This window comes from Eleutherodactylus coqui, chromosome 7 (assembly GCF_035609145.1).
Source record: "Eleutherodactylus coqui strain aEleCoq1 chromosome 7, aEleCoq1.hap1, whole genome shotgun sequence".
Classification (NCBI taxonomy): Eukaryota; Metazoa; Chordata; class Amphibia; order Anura; family Eleutherodactylidae; genus Eleutherodactylus; species Eleutherodactylus coqui.
The window spans coordinates 31,993,907-32,002,185 of NC_089843.1; positions in this window are offsets into that span (position 1 = coordinate 31,993,907).

An 8,279-nucleotide genomic window follows, 5' to 3' on the forward strand; every position below is an offset into this window, starting at 1 on the left:
CCTCCTCCTCCTCCTCCTCTGTCTCACAATCAAGATGTGTTAGCAGCAGCATGTCGCCAGCAGTCGGTGTCGCGCGGTGTGGCAGCACAGCGGTGGGCAAGCGTCAGCAGGCCGTGCTGAAACTACTCAGCTTAGGCGATAAGAGGCACACGGCCCACGAACTGCTGCAGGGTCTGACACAGCAGACCGACCGCTGGCTTGCGCCGCTGAGCCTCCAACCGGGCATGGTCGTGTGTGACAACGGCCGTAACCTGGTGGCGGCTCTGCAGCTCGGCAGCCTCACGCACGTGCCATGCCTGGCCCACGTCTTTAATTTGGTGGTTCAGCGGTTTCTGAAAAGCTACCCACGCTTGTCAGACCTGCTCGTAAAGGCGCGCCGGCTCTGCGCACATTTCCGCAAGTCCCACACGGACGCTGCCACCCTGCGCACCCTGCAACATCACTTTAAGCTGCCAGTGCACCGACTGCTGTGCGACGTGCCCACACGGTGGAACTCTACGCTCCACATGTTGGCCAGGCTCTATGAACAGCGTAGAGCTATAGTCGAATACCAACTCCAACATGGGCGGCGCAGTGGGAGTCAGCCTCCTCAATTCCTTTCAGAAGAGTGGGCCTGGTTGGCAGACATCTGCCATGTCCTTGGTAATTTTGAGGAGTCTACCCAGGTGGTGAGCGGCGATGCTACAATCATTAGCGTCACCATTCCTCTGCTATGCATCTTGAGAAATTCCCTGCAAACCATAAAGGCAGCTGCTTTGCACTCGGAAACGGGGGCGGGGGAAGACAGTATGCCGCTGGATAGTCAGGGCACCCTCCTGTCTATTTCTCAGCGCGTACAGGAGGAGGAGGAGGAGCATGAGGAGGATGAGGAGGAGGGGGAAGAGACAGCTTGGCCCGCTGCTGACGGTACACCGGCTGATTGCCTGTCATCCTTTCAGCGTGTATGGCCTGAGGAGGAGGAGGAGGAGGAGGAGGAGGATCCTGATAGTGATCTTCCTAGTGAAGACAGCCATGTGTTGCGTACAGGTACCCTGGCACACATGGCTGACTTCATGTTAGGATGCCTTTCTCGTGACCCTCGCGTTGCACGCATTCTGGCCACTACGGATTACTGGGTGTACACACTGCTCGATCCACGGTATAAGGAGAACCTGCCCACTCTGATTCCCGAAGAGGAAAGGGGTTCGAGAGTGTTGCTATACCACAGGACCCTTGCGGACAAGCTGATGGTAAAATTCCCAGCCGACAGCGCTAGTGGCAGAAGGCGCAGTTCCGAGGGCCATGTTGCAGGGGATGTGCGTAGATCGAGCAGCATGTACATCCCAGGCAGTGCAACAGTCTTTAAGGGCCTGGCCAGCTTTATGGCTCCCCACCAAGACTGTGTCACCGCTCCCCAGTCACGGCTGAGTCGGCGGGAGCACTGCAAAAGGATGGTGAGGGAGTACGTAGCGGATCGCACGACCATCCTTGGTGACGCCTCTGCCCCCTACAACTACTGGGTGTCGAAGCTGGACACGTGGCCTGAACTAGCCCTGTATGCCCTTGAGGTGCTTGCTTGTCCTGCGGCTAGCGTCTTGTCGGAGAGGGTGTTTAGTGCGGCTGGGGGAATCATCACAGATAAGCGTAGCCGCTTGTCAACCGACAGTGCCGACAGGCTAACACTCATCAAGATGAACAAAGGCTGGATTTCCCCAGACTTCTGTTCTCCACCAGCGGACAGCAGCGATACGTAAGCAATACGTAGGTTGCACCCGCGGATGGAAGCTACGTTCTCTCTCACCATCCAAAACGGGGACATTTCTGCTTCATCAATCTGTGTCTAATATTCCTCCTCCTCCTCCTCCTGCTCCACCTCCTGAAACCTCACGTAATCACGCTGAACGGGCAATTTTTCTTAGGGCCACAAGGCTCACTCAAATAATTTTTCAGAACAATTTTTATAAGTTTCAATGCGCTTAAAAGCATTGGAACTTTAACTTGAACCAATTTTTCGTTACACTGGGCTGCCTCCAGGCCTAGTTACCACTTAAGCCACATTAACCAAAGCGATTAATGGGTTTCACCTGCCCTCTTGGCTGGCCATGGCCAATTTTTGGGATGTACATTAGTACTGTTGATACAGCAATTTTTGTGGGCCCTCGCCTACAGTGTAATCAAATTAATTTTTAGCCCACCTGCATTACAGCTGACGTTACCTCAGCTGTGTTGGGCAATGCAATGGGATATTTCTATGTACCGCCGGTGGCTTCCTGGCACCCACCCAGGCAGTGGGTCCACAGGGAGTTAAACCTACATGTGTCCACTTGTAAAGAATCCCAGTCTGACTGGGGCATGCAGTGTGGGCCGAAGCCCACCTGTATTACGCACGACATTACTACCTCAGCTGTGTTGGGCAATGCAATGGGATATTTTTGTGTACCGCCGGTGGGTTCCAGGGAGCCACCCATGCTGTAGGTGCACACTGAGTTTTTAATACATCTGTACACTTCTAAAGAACCCGTCTGACTGGGGCATGCAGTGTGGGCCGAAGCCCACCTGTATTACGCACGACATTACTACCTCAGCTGTGTTGGGCAATGCAATGGGATATTTTTGTGTACCGCCGGTGGGTTCCAGGGAGCCACCCATGCTGTAGGTGCACACTGAGTTTTTAATACATCTGTACACTTCTAAAGAACCCGTCTGACTGGGGCATGCAGTGTGGGCCGAAGCCCACCTGTATTACGCACGACATTACTACCTCAGCTGTGTTGGGCAATGCAATGGGATATTTCTATGTACCGCCGGTGGCTTCCTGGCACCCACCCAGGCAGTGGGTCCACAGGGAGTTAAACCTACATGTGTCCACTTGTAAAGAATCCCAGTCTGACTGGGGCATGCAGTGTGGGCCGAAGCCCACCTGTATTACGCACGACATTACTACCTCAGCTGTGTTGGGCAATGCAATGGGATATTTTTGTGTACCGCCGGTGGGTTCCAGGGAGCCACCCATGCTGTAGGTGCACACTGAGTTTTTAATACATCTGTACACTTCTAAAGAACCCGTCTGACTGGGGCATGCAGTGTGGGCCGAAGCCCACCTGTATTACGCACGACATTACTACCTCAGCTGTGTTGGGCAATGCAATGGGATATTTCTATGTACCGCCGGTGGCTTCCTGGCACCCACCCAGGCAGTGGGTCCACAGGGAGTTAAACCTACATGTGTCCACTTGTAAAGAACCCCAGTCTGACTGGGGCATGCAGTGTGGGCCGAAGCCCACCTGTATTAAGCACGACATTACTACCTCAGCTGTATTGGGCAATGCAATGGGATATTTCTGTGTACCGCCGGTGGGTTCCAGGGAGCCACCCATGCTGTGGGTCGACAGGGACTTCACAATAGGGAGTTGTACCTGCCTGTGTCTATGAATTAAAAAGCCCGGTCTGACTGGGGCATGCAGACACCTTGACAGAATGAATAGTGTGTGGCACATAGGTTCCCCATTGCTATGCCCACGTGTGCAGCTCCTGATGGCGGTGGCACAGGATTCTATTTCTCATTGCTTCTGTACAGCATTGTGGGCTATCGCTCCGCCACTTTTAAAGAGGGTCGCTGCCTAGCCGTGCCAACCTCTGCAGTGTATGCCTGCGGTCCCTCGTCATGGCAGACGCAATTCTAAATAGACATGAGCGTGGTGTGGCATGAGGGCAGCTGAAGGCTGCGCAGGGACACTTTGGTGTGCGCTGTGGGGGGGAGGGGGTGCGGTTGGGCAGCATGTAACTCAGGAGAAGTGGCAGTGGAGTGTCATGCAGGCAGTGATTGTGCTTTGTTGGAGGTAGTGTGGTGCTTAGCAAAGGTATGCCATGCTAATGAGCGCTTTTCAGAAGTAAAAGTTGTTGGGAGGGGGGGGGGGGCCCACTCTTGCCGCTATTGTGGCTTAATAGTGGGACCTGTGAACTTAGGATGCAGCCCAACATGTAGCCCCTCGCCTGCCCTATCCGTCACTGTGTCATTCCCATCACTTTCCTGAATTGCCCAGATTTTCACACATGAAAACCTTAGCGAGCATCGGCGAAATACAAAAATGTTCTGGTCGCCCATTGACTTCAATGGGGTTCGTTGTTCGAAACGAACCCTCGAGCATCACGGGAAGTTCGTTACGAATAACGAACACCCGAACATTTTGGTGTTCGCTCATCTCTAGTGGCTACACATTCAAGTGGAAGAATGTATCAAGTGGGGTACTACAAGGCTCTGTCCTAGGCCCAGTGTTAATCAACATTTTTATAAATGATCTGGAGGAGGAAATTGATGGGAAACTGATTAAATTTGCTGATGACACAAAGCTAGGTGTGATAGCTAACACTAGGGAAGAGAGAGCATTTTCAAAAAGATCTAGAAAAGCTTGCACATTGGGCAGCAACTGACAGAATGGTATTTAACAAGGAGAAATGCAAAGTCCTACATCTGGGCAAGACAAATGAAAAAAGTACATACATAATGGGAGGAATTGAGCTTAGCAACAGCACATGTGAAAAAGTCTTGGGTATACTACTAGATCATAGACTGAATATGAGTCAACAATGTGATGCAGCAGCCAAAAAGGCAAACACAATTCTGGGATGTATTAAGAGAAGCATAGAGTCTTGATCACGTGAGGTCTTTATCCCCCTCTACTCTTCCTTAGTCAGAGCTCATCTAGAATACTGTGTCCAGTTCTGGGCACCCCACTTTAAAAAGACATAGACAAACTGGAGAAAGTTCAGAGAAGAGTTACCAAGATGGTGAGCGGTCTGCAAATCATGTCCTATGAGGAACAGTTAAATGATCTGGGAATGTTTAGCTTGCAAAAAAGAAGGCTGAGAGGGGACTTAATAGCTGTCTACAAATATCTGAAGGACTGTCACAGTACAGTGGGATCAGCCCTATTCTCATTTCCACAAGGAAAGACTAGAAGCAATGTGATGAAACTAAAAGGGAGAAGACATGAATTAGATATTAGAAAAAATCTTTCTGACAGTGAGGGTGATCAATGAGTGGAACAGTTTTCCCTTCAATGGAAGTGTTCAGACAAAGGCTGGACAAATATCTGTCTGGGATGATTTAGTGAATCCTGCATTGCACAGGGGGTTGGACCAGATGACCCCGGAGGTCCCTTCCAACTCTACCGATTTATGATTCTAAGTCCTGGAACACCTGCACAGGTGCCCCTGCATATTGTAAATCCTTCCGATTTCTTACCACCTTCAAGATAGCCAGAGCATCTGGGAATGAAATGGTCTGCAAATTATGTCTTTTGGGGGTTTGGAAACTGAGTGCCCTGTAAATGCATTCAATGGAAATTGTGGTTGCCCCGTCATTGCCTAGTAAAAGCGCAAAGATTTCTTTCTCCACTTTAGGCAGGGTATCCATGGCTCAGGATTCTGGCATCCCCTTAATACACACATTGCAGCACCTGTTATGGTTATATAAGTCCATCCTGCATAATAAGTGCTTTGTTTAAATAGGAGTGTTGGTCTTTAATAGCTTGTGCCATCTCCATACAATGAGAAGTAAGAGTAGCCGATGAGGTCTTCAAGTCTTCCACCCAACGACCCATGTGTCTGACCTCCTTAATCTCAGCCAGGTCTGACAACACAGGACACATAGCTTGCAATATCCCTCCTCCTCCCTCTCCTTACTGTGAGCAGCAACAGTCTCCTGACTCAGTGCCATCTTGGAAGCTGCATGAGGGGAGCGAGAGCTGCGGTCATTTAGGTACCTCTGCAGATCTGATTGTCCTCTGCATGGTCTGGGAATTCCCTGGAGCTCCCCCCTCTCTCTTTGCCCATTCTCCTCATTTTCTGCTGCTTCTAGCTTTTGCAAAGGCCCTGTAAAGGAGCAACTGTGGGTAATAGTGAAATCTATTTGTAGTTGAACTAGAAGGTTATAACATTTTTACTCTAATACAAGGAGAAAGAATGAAACAATCGTGTGCTTCTAGTAGTGACCTACAATCCGCAACTAGAGATACTAAGGAAAATCGCAAAGAAACTCCACCATACCCTACACAAGGATGAACGTTAAAAAACCATATTCCCGGACCCTCCTCTCCTGTGTAACAGGAAACCTCCAAATTTAAGGAACTTTATAATCAGGAGTGCATTGCCCTCTGACACGCAAAAAGGAACTTATCCCTGCAATGTTAGGGGCTGCAAGACCTGCTTACATATACTGACCATGGACAGGATACAAATGTGGGTTACAAATCCCCAACACACAACAGAACTATAAGATCCCAGGGGCATTCACATGTTCCATGTCCAATGTTGTGCATCTGACCATGTGCAGTAAATGTCTTGTTGGGAGGCTTTATGTCGAAGAAACAGGGCAAAAACTGAAAGCGAGGATGAGATCTCATCACCATACTAGAGATGAGTGAGCATACTCGCTAAGGGCAATTGCTCGATCGAGCATTGCCCTTAGCGAGTACCTGCCCGCTCGGGAGCAAAGATTAGGCTGCCGGCGGCGGGGGAGAGCGGGGAGGAACGGAGGGGAGATCTCTCTCTCCCTCTCTCCCTCCCGCTCATGGCCGCAACTCACCTGTCACCCGCGCCGGCACCCTATAACCTTTGCTCCCGAACAGGGAGATACTCACTAAGGACAATGCTCGATCGAGCAACTGTCCTTAGCAAGTATGCTTGCTCATCTCTACACCATACAATTAATCACAGTAAGAGAGAATTACCTGTGGCCAAGCACTTTTCTAGTCATATACAAAACATAGGAGATACGAGAGTTTTGATATTGCAGGGTGGTTTCAAGTCACAAAACCATAGGAGAATTTGGGAATATAAATTGATAACAACTTTTCACACGCTGAACACTGGGTTAAATTATTCACAAGGATTTATGGGTGAAGGTATGAGACATCTATAGCACAGAAAAGACTGCTGGTCTAGTGAAAACCCCCAACAACAGTAATTCAGGGACCATAAACTTTCACTCCCTTATCAGTGTCTAGTTAAAAATGTTTGTATACCTCTTGCAGCATTCCTGGCCTGACGACCCCCCGAACAGTAATTCAAGGACCATAAAACTTTCACTCTGTTATCAATGCCGTATTCATTTTAAGTACAAAACAATCACATCCATCTCTGTGCCTTGTCATAAGTATGTATGTAAAAAGTGTGTATAAATATTCATGCCTCTTCAGATCTAATTCCATTTTAGCCTGATGAAGAGCCTGAGAGGTTTGCAAGCTCGCTATTGCATCATGTATTTTTGTTAGCCATTAAAATGTATCATATCTACATGATTACTTGGTTTTTCTTGCTGGGAACAATCACATTTTGCTCTACTGGCTAACACGGTGCCAAACCTTTGTTAACATTTTTATTGAAGCTTTTTCTTTTTTTTGGTAGAGGAGGATAGATTTATTATCTGATTATTATGTAATAATAATAATAGTCTTTATTTGTATAGCGCTAACATATTCCGCAGCACTTACATAGACAAGGGGAATACAGAAAGACAAAAAAACATACAAAAATTGCAGAACCACGGTTACATAGTAATCAGTTGATGGAAACAATAGGCGTGAGGGTCCTGCTCTAACGAGCTTACATACTACAAGTAATGAGGTGATACAGAAGGTAAAGGGCTGGAGATGTGCACGGTATGGTGAGGTGGAGAGTGAGGGATTCTACACACAGAGAATGCTCAGACATTTGGCTGTGTGACGGCAGAATCGGTATTACTGCAGGAGCGGTTTATGATGGCTAGCAGGGATTGCAGTCAATAGGTCAGAGAGCATGTTATCAGGCAGAGTACAGAGGGGTTTGTTTAGGGTATGCGGTATGCCTCCCTGAAGAAGTGCATTTTTAGAGCCCGCCTGAAGTTCTGCAAGTCCTGAATTGCCCGGGTAGCCTTTGGTAGTGCGTTCCAGAGGACCAGTGCTACTCTGGAGAAGTCTTGGAGGTGAGAATGAGAAGTTCGAATTAGAAGGGCGCTCAGTCTGGGTTTTGTCAGCAGAGCGGAGAGCCTGGGCTGGATGATGGATTGAGATAAGGGAGGCAATAGAGGAGAGCGCTGTGCTGTGGAGGGCTTTGTGAATGAAGGTAGCGAGTTTAAATTAAATTCTGTATTTAACGGGCAGCCAGTGCAGTGACCGGCACAGGGCAGAGGCGTCCAAATAGCGGCTCGACAGGAAGATGAGCCTGGCTGCCGCATTCAGGATGGATTGGAGAGGGTAGAGTCTGGTGCAGAGGAGGCCAATCAGCAACGACTTGCAATAATCAAGCCAGGAGTGCATGAG